The sequence below is a fragment of the Copadichromis virginalis genome, linkage group LG8 (genome assembly GCF_057382275.1).
Source record: "Copadichromis virginalis isolate Kocher_CV1m ecotype Utaka linkage group LG8, C_Virginalis_male_GT1.1, whole genome shotgun sequence".
Classification (NCBI taxonomy): Eukaryota; Metazoa; Chordata; class Actinopteri; order Cichliformes; family Cichlidae; genus Copadichromis; species Copadichromis virginalis.
Window position 1 is genome coordinate 3,434,139 of NC_140625.1, and position 11,907 is coordinate 3,446,045.

Below are 11,907 nucleotides of genomic sequence, written 5' to 3' on the forward strand. Positions count from 1 at the left end.
TAAATTTAATGACAAATCATTAGGATGATTTTTCTTTCAGCCTATGCATTTATTTCTTCGGTCTTTCAAAGGCTACGTTCACACTGCGGGCGAAAGCGCATCAAATCTGACTTTTTTGAGCCTATGCGACCCATATCCGATCATGGTATGACAGTGTGAACAGTGCAAATCCGATATTTTCAAATCCAACCTGGGTCACTTTCGTATATGGTACTGAATCCGATACATATCTGATGTTTTAGAAAGCGACTGCTGTTTGATGGTCACGTCGCATTAAATCCGTCTTTTACGTCACTGACACAAGACAAGACGCCAATTATCAGCGCAGGAGAAGCACCCGAGAAGACATTGTGAACGCTTCCTGGCCATCCTGTGTAGATGTTAGTGAAATTGTTGGGAAGACAACGTTGGAGAAATGTGAACATTTTATTTGTACTGTATAATCTGCAGATTCTGACAGAAATCTGCAGCTAGAACCACCGCTCCTCTCTAAAACAGCAATAAGTGTAATTATTAGGCCATATGTAAATAACAAAATAACTTTATAACGTAAAGCAAAATTGGGAAACGTAAAGTCCGAAACAAGTCTTTATATTAAGGTCCATCAGTCAAATAATACTTATTGGTCTGGGTCTAAACAGAGCGCATTGTGTGTGACGTCTTCTTTTGCGCATGTGGCCGCTTTGAGGGTTCACACTAGAGCGCGTTTGCTGTCACATTTTATTTGTAGTGTGAACAAGCAGACGACAAAATCGGATTTGATCAAAAAATCGGAATTGAGCATTAAGACCTGCAGTGTGAACGTAGCCAATGAAGCTTTTGGTGCACTATGTTGCTACCAAAAAAGCTAAAAATGTCAGTCAAGTGTTGCGTGGTTTGACAGTCAAGTTTGACATTCACTTCCAAAAATTCCAAAATGACTGGCCTCTTTAATATAGTCTGTTAGTTCATTAGTGATGGAGGTAATGGGTCCAAGATGCAGACCAAAACCTGTTTTATTCATGTTGTTGTTCGCCCTGTTTGTGTTTTTTCAGGAGGGTTTTTTTAAAACATTTGATCAATTATACCCCCGGTTGTTTTAGATCTAGTTCAGTAATCTTTCCACATAAAATTTCAAGGAATTTAAAAATAGTGTTTTATATGGATGGTTTACGTATTACTTTAAAGTGGCAAATTGGAATAAAATAAGCTTCAAATAGTAATGGAATAAAGCTCTGATCCTTCTTACTTATCCTTATTTTATTTGGGGGTTTTTCCTCATTCATGATAAGCTTCTTTAAGTTAACACCCTGGGCTGATATCACATGAAAAGCATTTCGTGAAAGAAAAGGTTGTACAAATGTATGCCTAAAACCTACTTTTACTGTAAGTAACATCAGACTAAAATAGATAAAAATAGAAAATGACAGCAGGGTCAATATCAAATCAGCATGGGCCTTCTGTTTGACGGTCTCAGATTTGCAAAAAAAAAAAGTTTTCTAAAGCTTCAAATATCAACTTTTCAAGAAATGATTTTCAACCCACTTAAATTTTTTTGGCAAATGGAACAAATATCAGAGGATTCGAGATAGTACTGATAACTCAGAAAATTTTTTTTGTAAAAAATGTGCATATTTTTCATTTTCAACATCTGGATCACCATTTCAAATCATCATGTTTTTAGAATGTTTTCTAAACTAGCTTGATTCTTGAACATGCATGATTGCTTTGGAATTTTAGCTTCATATATCAAATACTTTGATTTTTTTTTTCCCAACAAAGATCCATCCACCTATTTTCAGGCACTTTGCAGATTGTCCAATCTGAATATAACATTCTGGAGTGTCCACATGGTACATAAAAAAAGATACAAGGTGCTAACCCTAAAACACGCATCCTAACCCTTATGGCACCACTGATTAAAAAATTTATTTATTAATTAAAAAAGCCTCTGCACATTTATACCTCCATACATCTGATAACACATAAAGTTATCTCTAAGATAGGGCATCACTACTCTTTGGTGGGTGCTTCCTGACCTGACCTGCTGGTGCCATTACAGAGACATTGCAAGTCCACATGTAATATGATGTATGCTCACCTCTTATAACAACTTTATGATTACAGAAACCAGAACTCTACATTGAACCTCAAACATGCCCAAAGATGAAAGTTCTTTATATGTCTAACAGTATGTTGACGCCTGTGTCAATCCTGTGTGTTCTATGCTGATATGAGGTGATGTGTGGCAGTGTGTATAGGTGGGGGTGCATATCTCTGTCTGTGTGCTCGTGCCTATATGAGGTTATATTTGTGTTTAGGTGTGTATGTTTGTGTTTGTTTATCTAGAATAAAAGGTAAAGAACAATAACCCCAACAGTTCCCCCTTGTTTGTGTTTTTCACTATTTTGTCTTAGTCCTTTCACCTTACTCTGCAACTATTAATCCTAAATTCCTCAACTACATATGCGATGACCTAAAATATGCCCATGCAAAAGTACACAGATACCTTGAATTAATATCAAATAAGTACAAAATAAAGATTACATGATAACAACCTCCAGGCTAATTAGCTCTATTTATGCTACCTGTGGTGGATTAACTACATTAATCTAAATGACTCTAAATTAATACCCCCAAGGTATAACCAGAACTCAGTATTATGCTTCACTTTTAATGAACTCTCTCTAGCATGTGAATTATGTTTAACTATCAGAACATCTGTCATACTGCCCGCACCTATCAAATACCATGCATTTTGTTTGTATATCTATAAGGGTTTTCAGGGCTTCCTAGCAAATCCCCTGGTCTCATGCACTGTTCTGACGAGATTTTGAACAAAGGTCATGTTTGTGACCGCAGTAACTGGCTTTGGTATGATCGCCCTTAAGATGGGCAACAACTCAAAATAAATTGAGTTGATACTGCTGCGATCGTCACCAAAACCCCGGAGCTGATTTACACCATGGCAGCAGTGATCCCTGAGATGCTTGGCTACAAGATGAGCAGCCACAAGGAGCAGTACCCTCCATGAAAAAGGAGACTAGAGGCCAAGAATTGGGCAGCACTAAGGGGAAGTGAAGAAAGGAGTTTGGGCGTATCCGCATTCTAGATAGCATCTAGGATGTGGGGTGGCTCATTTCTGGACCATTTAATTTCAACATTTCTTGATATCCATATATTGCAGCTTGCTGGCTACTGATGGGAATGTTTTGCAGCGAGCTGAGTGATGGTCAGTCTCCTTCTCAACTATCAGAATTGACTATGTTACTTTAGGTCACCGACAGGCAAACAGGTGACCAGGCCTGGGTTTGAGTGTACCACAGTGTTAGCATTTCCTGTTTTATCATTCCCCTTCAATTCCCTGAGCAGAGAATATTTTTGCCGTTTTTGACAAGGAGCCACAGGGTGCCCCACCTGATCCTTGGGACTCATTTTTGGTGCAGCCTGTTTTGGGGTTTGAAAACCACAGAGATGTGGCGTTGAGAGAAAATGTGTCTCAGTTGTTCCAATACTCCTGACACATAAGGGATCACTAAAGGCTGTACAGAAGTTTTCCTTCTTTCCTGGATCGCCAAGAGCATTCTTTTGGTGCCTTCCCAGCTTTGACAAATATCCAGCTTGGATAACCACATTTACTCTGGGTCTTTTTGATATGATCTTATTCTGCTTCCCTGGCCACAGTGTCTGTGGGGATGGTGTTTGCTCTGTGTTGTAGTGTCCTGATGACACCCAGTTTGTGATGACAGTCAAACCTTAAATACTCCTCCGTATGTGTTAGTTTACAGTACACATCATTTTTAAATGTCTCACATTACTGATGGAGATCTGACAGTCGCAGACTAACCTGTCATTTTACATATCCTCCTTGGTGAAGTTGATGTATTGGTCTGCCGCGTTATTGTGATTATTGAATTATGGTACGTCCTGAGATTTGATTTCCATCCAGGTATGTCATCCACAGACCTGAAATAATGACTTGGCGGTGTTTCAGGATAACAGAACAAACATTTCCACTTCTTCCATGTACAAGTTGGCCACAATGGGTGAAACTGGGGAAACTATTGTACACCCATATTTCTGCCTGTAGTACTGACCCTTGTATGGGAACAGTTCTGACAACAGTTCACGAGAGAAAAAACACTTGGTCAGTACTGAGAGTGGTCCTGTTGCTGAGGTCTGGGTAATTCTGTAATCTCTTACAAACTATCCCAAAAAGTTGGTTCTGTTCATCTGGACAAAACGTTTCTCCCACTGAAAACACTACATCCAGATGAACAGAATCAACGTTTTGGAATTTAGTTACTGGATGATTGAGCATGACTCAAGACCCTTACGAACTTCCTCCACTACTTCAGTGACTGGAACACAAGTGAAGAGAGATGTAATCTCATACAAGACCATTGTTTCATCTGTCTCCATAATAACATTTCTCACCTTCTCAACAAAATCCAAGGTGTTCTGGATGTGGTGTTTAGACCTGCCTACTAACAGACTGAGGATCGAAGCCCGACATTTTGAGATGTTATAGGTGACTGAGTTGATCATACAGACAATTGGTTGTAAAGGTGGTCTTTAATCAGTGGTTGTTGATCAAGAAACTGACCTCACAGCCCTTTTTTTTTTTTTCTTGCACCTGTCCCGTTTGGCTCTTTTGCCATCAGAATTGTTGTCTAAAGGCAAAGAAAGATGCCCAACGGATTTACTTTACCAAATTGACCATCCCAGCCTTGCCGTAATGGTCCATTTGATTCACCTTTTATTGTTTATTTTATTTTCACTTGCTGAATACGGGACAGACTTGACTGGGGGAAAGAAGGGGAGAAAGAAAGAGGGAAAGAGAAACAGCTGAGAAGAGGGACGGGGGAGAAGGGCAAAAAACATAAACCAACAGAATAAGCAGAGAAAAAAAATGCATATATCGATCACCTGTTGAGAAAGAAAAAAGAGAACAAGCAGAAGAGAACAAGAGTAATAGAATAAACAACATCACAATGATATATGGGAATATGACAGTAAATACTAAATATTAAACATTATTGTGCAAGGCAAGGCAAGGCAAGTTTATTTGTATAGCACAATTCAACAACAAGGTGATTCAAAGTGCTTTACAGAGACATTAGAAACAAGAACAAATAAAAAGCATGATTTAAAATTGAATAAAACAAGCAAATAAACAAACTAACTAATTAACAAACAAACAAACAAACAAACAAACAAACAACAGTATATAAAATCAAAACAGATAAAATCAGAACAGTAGATAAAATCAGTAGTTAAATGTAAGTTTTGAAATTTAAGCTTAAAGTGTGGATTTGGTGCTTTATTCAAATGCAGCTGAGAATAGGTGAGTCTTCAACCTGGATTTAAATAAACTGAGTGTTTCAGCTGATCTGAGGTTTTCTGGGAGTTTGTTCCAGATATAAGGAGCATAAAAGCTGAATGCAGCTTCTCCGTGTCTGGTTCTGACTCTGGGAACTGATAAAAGACCGGATCCAGATGACCTGAGGGATCTGGATGGTTCATACTGGGTCAGGAGGTCATTGATGTATTTTGGTCCTAAACCATTCAGAGCTTTATAGGCCAGCATCAGAACTTTAAAGTCTATCCTCTGACGGACAGGCAGCCAGTGTAAGGACCTCAGAGCTGGACTGATGTGGTCCACTTTTTTGGTCTTAGTGAGGACTCGAGCAGCAGAGTTCTGAATGAGCTGTAGTTGTCTGACTGATTTTTTAGGTAGACCTGTAAAGATGCTGTTACAGTAATCAAGCCTACTAAAGATGAATGCATGGACTAGTTTTTCCAGGTCCTGTTGAGACATCAGATCTTTTATCCTTGATATATTCTTGAGGTGATAGTAAGCTGACTTTGTTATTGTCTTAATGTGTTTTTCTAAGTTTAGGTCTGCATCCATCACTACACCCAAATTTCTCGCCTGGTTTGTGGTTTTTAGATGTATAGATTGACGTTCTCTGGTGACCTGTAATCGTTTTTCTTTGGCGCCAAAGACTATTACCTCGGTTTTGTTTTTGTTTAGCTGGAGAAAATTGTGGCACAACCAGTCATTGATTTCCTCAATGCATTTACCAAAAGCCTGTACAGGGCCTCGGTCTCCTGGTGACATTGTGATATATATTTGTGTGTCATCTGCATAGCTGTGATAGTTTATTTTGTTGTTGTTTATAATCTGTGCCAGTGGGAGCATGTAGATGTTAAACAGAGGGGGTCCCAAGATGGAACCTTGGGGAACTCCACATGTGATACTTGTCTGCTCAGATGTGAAGTTACCTATTGATACAAAGTATTTCCTGTTTTCTACGTATGTTTTGAACCAGTTTAGTACAGTTCCTGAAAGACCTGTCCAGTTCTCCAGTCGTTTGAGTAATATGTTGTGGTCAACTGTATCAAATGCTGCACTGAGATCCAGTAACACTAGGACTGACATTTTTCCACTGTCTGTGTTCAGACATATGTCATTAAACACTTTGGTCAGAGCGGTTTCAGTGCTGTGGTTCTGTCTAAAACCTGACTGGAAGGCATCGTAGCAATTATTCTGTTTTAAGAAGTAACTGAGCTGTTGGGAAACTGCTTTTTCAATGATCTTACTTAAAAACGGGAGATTTGAGATCGGCCTGTAGTTGTTCATTTGTGTCTTGTCAAGATTGTCCTTTTTCAGTATAGGTTTGATTACAGCAGTTTTTAGTGATTCTGGAAACACACCTGATAATAAAGAAAAGTTGACGATCTGTAACAGGTCTGACTCTAAAGTCTTTGAGACCTTTTTGAAAAAACTTGTTGGCAGGACATTTAAACAGCAGGAGGAGGAGTTCAGTTGACCTAAGATGTCCTCCAGGTCTTTGCTGTTAATAGGTTGAAACTGTTTCATGGTGTTTAAACAGTTTTTTGGTGGACACAGTACATATCCTGGATCTGCTGTTGATGTACCAATTGCTTGTCTAATTTTTTGGATTTTTTCAGTGAAGAATTTGGCAAAGTCATTGCAGGCCATGGTCGAATGAAGTTCAGCTGCCACTGACACAGGAGGGTTTGTTAGCCTGTCAACTGTAGAAAATAAGACCCGAGCATTATGGCTGTTTTTAGTGATGATGTCAGAGAAGTAGGACCTCCTTGCATTCCTCAGTTGTAAATTATAATTGTGAAGTTTCTCTTTATAAATGTCATAATGAACCTGGAGGTTTGTTTTTCTCCATCTGCGCTCAGCTTTCCTACACTCTCTTTTTTCATTTTTCACCAGTGTGGAGTTTCTCCATGGAGACTTTTTCCTTCCAGAGATAACCTTCACCTTAATGGGAGCAATAGTGTCCATTACATTTAACATGTTAGCATTGAAGCTATTGACGAGCTCATTGACTGACCCTCTGGGCAGGTCAGGTGTTAATGGGAAGACCTGGTTAAAAATTGCACTACTGTGTTCAGTTATACACCGTTTTGTGATCACTGTTGCAGCACATAAGATCAACAGAACACAGTGTGCTTTGAGGTAGGAGCCAAAAAGGGTGTAGTTTGTGGGTGTGATCACCCGTGTGTACACCTGTGAGCATGGACACGCTTGTTTTTAAAAGGTAAAAAAAATAAATAAATAAATAAATAAAAGGTTCCTTCATGTAATGATCTGATAGAGGGTGTGGGGGGGCCACAGCCCCGTCCTCCAGGGCATGAAGCAGGTATGGAGGAGATCAAAACTCCAGACATCCAGAGGCCCCCAGAACACAAGAGACCAAGGAAGACCAACAGAGGGGCAGCCGCGCCACTGTCCCAGAAAGAGCTGAGGAGAGTCCCAGATGAGGGCTCACTCAGCAGCCGCGGAGCAGAAGCCAGGGGGAGCTGCAGTGACGCGCCCGTGAGCTCCGCCGGCAGCCAGCTGTGCCTGAGTGACCGAGCCCCAGGCCGAGAGGCCGGGGTCACCCCACCTCCGAAGTGGCCCGAGCGAGCCCCAGGCTCCAGCCCCAACAAGCAGCCACCAAGGAGTGAGCCGGTGTGTACCTGGACGCCCATCCCCGGACACAAAGAACCACCAACGCACCGATGTCTGAGGGAGTCCACCACTGGCAGGGGGAGTGGTGGTGGTGGGAGATAGGCCTCCAAATCTTGGAGGGCCTGAGATGTCCCCAGAGAGGTGGCGTCTGATACCCAACCTGACATATAGACACAGACATACAGGCACACACAGATACAAACATCCATTCCCACCCTCATGCTCTCATATGCACTTACTCCACACTCAACCAACGTGGAGACAGACATGAAGAGACGCTGTACACACGATCACACTCCCCAAGCGTACTCTACGAACCGGGTCTAGGTACCCTTGCCCCTGGAGGGGGAAACTGCACCCAGACCCAGGTGGTGTTACCCTTTTCCCTGCGGTGGGGGGAGGCAGACCGCCCCGACTCCGCAGCAGCAGGGAGGCCCCACACTCCAGACCGCAGTCGGACGGCCAACTCCTCCTCCTAGTGAGAGAAGACTCCAAACCTCCCTCCGCCCGCTCATATGTAGTGTTGATGCATGTGTGTTCTAAGGTGCATTTAAAACCCAGGAGGGCATGGAGCTACCTGCCAGAGAGCAGCAGGTAAGCGCATGGTCCCTCCTGCTAGCCCTCAATGTCTACATGTATTTAAAATTGAGAGGTGGGCAACGACGCCAGGGGTGACGTGTACACCCTGATGGTACTTTGGACTCCGTGCATCGTGCCCACCCCCAAGATCCTATATGTATGTGTAATGAGAGTGTGAGTAATGTGAATGTCTAAGTTGTGGGATAAAATTGAGGCAGGGGCAGCCAGAAGGGGACAGAGGGGGGGTAGCCTCCTCTGCACCCTGGTGACACACCCCTACTCCAAGGCCCTGCATGTGTGGGTGGTTGTGGTGGAGCGGGAAGAGGGAGGCAGCTGGAGATAGGGAGGGAAGGAAGGGAGGGGCAAGTGACCCTTCCCTGGGGCCAGCTCCCCCGCTGACCCCAGTAGGCACCCCCATACTCCGCGACCCGCCAGGGAAAGGGGGCCCAGGCCCATCCAGACCGGGGCCCAGTGCAGCAGCGCCGCCCGGCCCCACAGAGCCCGGGACAGTCCACCCAACCCCACCACAGAGAAAACTGCCCCCACCCCACCATCCACTCATCTTCCAGACTACATAAGACACTATATAATTATGAGATCAATCTCGGAGCTGCGGACGGTGACCTGGAGCTGGCAGAGGAGCTGAATATCTTCTTCGCCCGCTTTGAGACCAGGGTACCGGAGGTATTGGAGCCACAGCAGCAACACGCCACCCATAGCAGCACCACCCTCACCCTGGAAGAGCACGAGGTGAGGCGCATGCTGCAGGCTGTTAACCCGAGGAAGGCGGCGGGTCCTGATGGTGTGCCAGGTCGAATATTGAGGGATTGTGCAGAACAGCTGGCTGGGATCTTCACCAGGATCTTCAACAAATCCCTCGCACAGGCAACTGTCCCACTCTGCCTGAAGTCCTCCACCATAGTCCCCTTGCCTACACAGCAAATCCAGCATGTCCAAATTAACACTGTCGGATTTGATTTCAACACTATTAAAGTGTCTATATGGGTCCACACCAGAGAGTGTTAATTTAACTCTTTTTGGAGAGTTGGTACGTTACCTCTGATTTAGTGTTAAACACCAAATCTGTCTGGAGTTGATAATTTAACACTGGGTGTTAAGAGTTTATATATTAACTCTCAAAGAGTATTTTAGTTTAACTACGTAAGAGTTATCTTCTAATTCATTCTAAAAAGCAGGAATTTTACTGTTCTGAACTTCTAGAAATTTCTTTTGGAAATAAACATTTACTAAAAAGATGCAATGGTTTTTGAAAAACATTTATTCTGAACTGTGCACCACAATTTCAAAACATTTTCTGAAAGATGTAACAGTATACATGTTCTCACTTTCATTAGAATTTTGTTTATCAAAAGGTCTGACATAGGCGAACTGGTAAATGCAAAAAACAGCATTCTCATCACTTATTTCTTCAATACAATATGCATGTCCTTCATTCATCCCTTTGTGGAACTTCAACGCACTTCTGCTCTCCCTCATATTCCATCTTCACAAGCATATCCTGTGCGGAGATTGAATACAAATTAGTTGACACTAATTAACGGCACAAATAATCCAGTAAACAATTGCAGCACAGTAAAAAAAAAAAAAAAAGGAATCCTCTTTGAGCCATTACTTGTGTAAAGTATTTTCCCAAAAGACAAGGACACAGGCAACAGGTAATACTGAACTAAATGTAAAACCTCAACCTTTTTCATTTTTACCTAAACCGTGTGCACAAAACTCTGGAGGGATCTATGCTAACGTAGAATCCAGTCAGGACGTCTGCTACTGCTGTTTGTTCGTTTTTTTTATGGGCGATCGTTTTCAGGCTTCAAGTAGCACCATTATACCAACATTTCACATTCTAGACATTGTTTTAGGTGTATTTGACCAAAAGTTTGACTGAAAATTCACATGCAAGCTTTTTTTCAAGGCTGTGGTATTTGCCTGCAAACAATACCTTTCAGCTAGCTAAAACAGAATATTATGCTATCAGCGAGCAACATGGCTAATGCCTTTCACACAGCTTTGTCTCAACTCCAAAGAGCCACAGAAGTAAAAGCTCATAATAATAATTGAAACAATCTTTGAAAAAATGACTTACCAAGCATGGCAAACAACTCAAATATGTAGAGCAAAATGTTCTGAAACGGCTTCACTTCAGCTTCGATTGGAGCCGTGCTGGGGGCGGAGTCTGTGAATTTACTCTGTTGGTGTCATAGCCCCTCTAGGAGTTCAGAGTTAAGAGGTCAAGAGTTAATGTTTCCATTGTAACACCTCCAGATTTGACAGAGAAACACTCATTTTTAACACTCGATTTTAACTACTATCATTTTACACCTCAGAGTTACATTAAAAGAATGTGACTCTGCTTAGAGTAAAATTAACTCTACTTTTGCAAGAAGACTATTAACACCAAACATTTAACACTTTTGAATTTGCTGTGTAAGAAGCCCCACATCACCGGCCTGAATGACTACAGACCGGTGGCACTCACCCCAGTGGTAATGAAATGCTTTGAGAAGCTGGTCCGCAGACACATCACAGCAGCCCTGCCCCGCAGCCTGGATCCACACCAGTTTGCCTACAGAGCAAACCGGTCCACGGAAGACGCTGTAGCCACAGCACTCCATGCTATATTAACTCACCTGGAAGAGCATGGTAGCTATGTGCGGATGCTCTTCGTGGATTACTGCTCAGCTTTTAACACCATCCTTCCACACAAACTGGTGGCCAAGCTACAAGACCTGGGGCTTCCATACAGCACCTGCATGTGGATCAACAGCTTCCTCTCGGGCCGTAGACAGAGAGTCAGAGTTGGCCATCACACATCCTCAGCCCTGAGTCTCAGCACTGGCTCACCCCAGGGCTGTGTGCTCAGTCCACTGCTCTACTCTCTCTACACACACGACTGCACTCCTCGCCACCACAGCAACATCTTTGTGAAATTTGCAGATGACACCACAGTGGTGGGGCTCATTTCCAAGGGAGACGAGTCTACGTACAGAGACGAGGTGGAGCAGCTGACGTCATGGTGTAAGGCCAATAACCTCCTCCTCAACACTTCAAAAACCAAAGAACTCATAATAGATTTCAGAAGGAAAAAGGCAGAGATCCAACCACTATTCATAAATGGGGACTGTGTAGAAAGGGTGGCAAGCTTCCGCTTCCTGGGAGTCAATATAGAGGAGAACCTTTCCTGGAGTGTGAACACCTCCGAGCTGCTGAAAAAGGCCCAACAGAGACTGTACTTCCTGAGAACTCTCAGGAGGAATAACATCACACAGAGACTGCTGGTGTCCTTCTACAGAGCCACCATTGAGAGTGTTCTAACTTAGTGCATATGTATCTGG